The sequence below is a fragment of the Penaeus monodon genome, chromosome 20 (assembly GCF_015228065.2).
Source record: "Penaeus monodon isolate SGIC_2016 chromosome 20, NSTDA_Pmon_1, whole genome shotgun sequence".
Classification (NCBI taxonomy): Eukaryota; Metazoa; Arthropoda; class Malacostraca; order Decapoda; family Penaeidae; genus Penaeus; species Penaeus monodon.
In genome coordinates, this window is record NC_051405.1 from 12276565 (window position 1) to 12276950 (window position 386).

A 386-nucleotide genomic window follows, 5' to 3' on the forward strand; every position below is an offset into this window, starting at 1 on the left:
CCTTTATATCCCATTCATCGGATGTACTTATGCTCTATTTTTGAATTCATCTACGTCATCTTTCTGGCCCCTCTTTGCCGTCTTTATCAACGGCAGCGGTCTTTCTTTCTTCTCAGTTCATTTGGAATAGTGGCGGCCTCGGGAGTCTGATATTTTGGAATGCTTAGGCGGCTACCCACGGTCGCCGATTGTATTTTATGCCACATTACGTGTTTTCGCTCTACCTTCTTTCCTCTATTCTCTTCGACACATTATATCTTCTGTCTCCCCTTTCCGTCTTTTTCCGCACTCCTTCCCTTTTTCTCTTGTCTTATAACGGTTCAGTTCTCCCTTCGTCTGATCATATTTTGATCATGTTCCTGGCTCCTCCTTTCGCACATCCGATC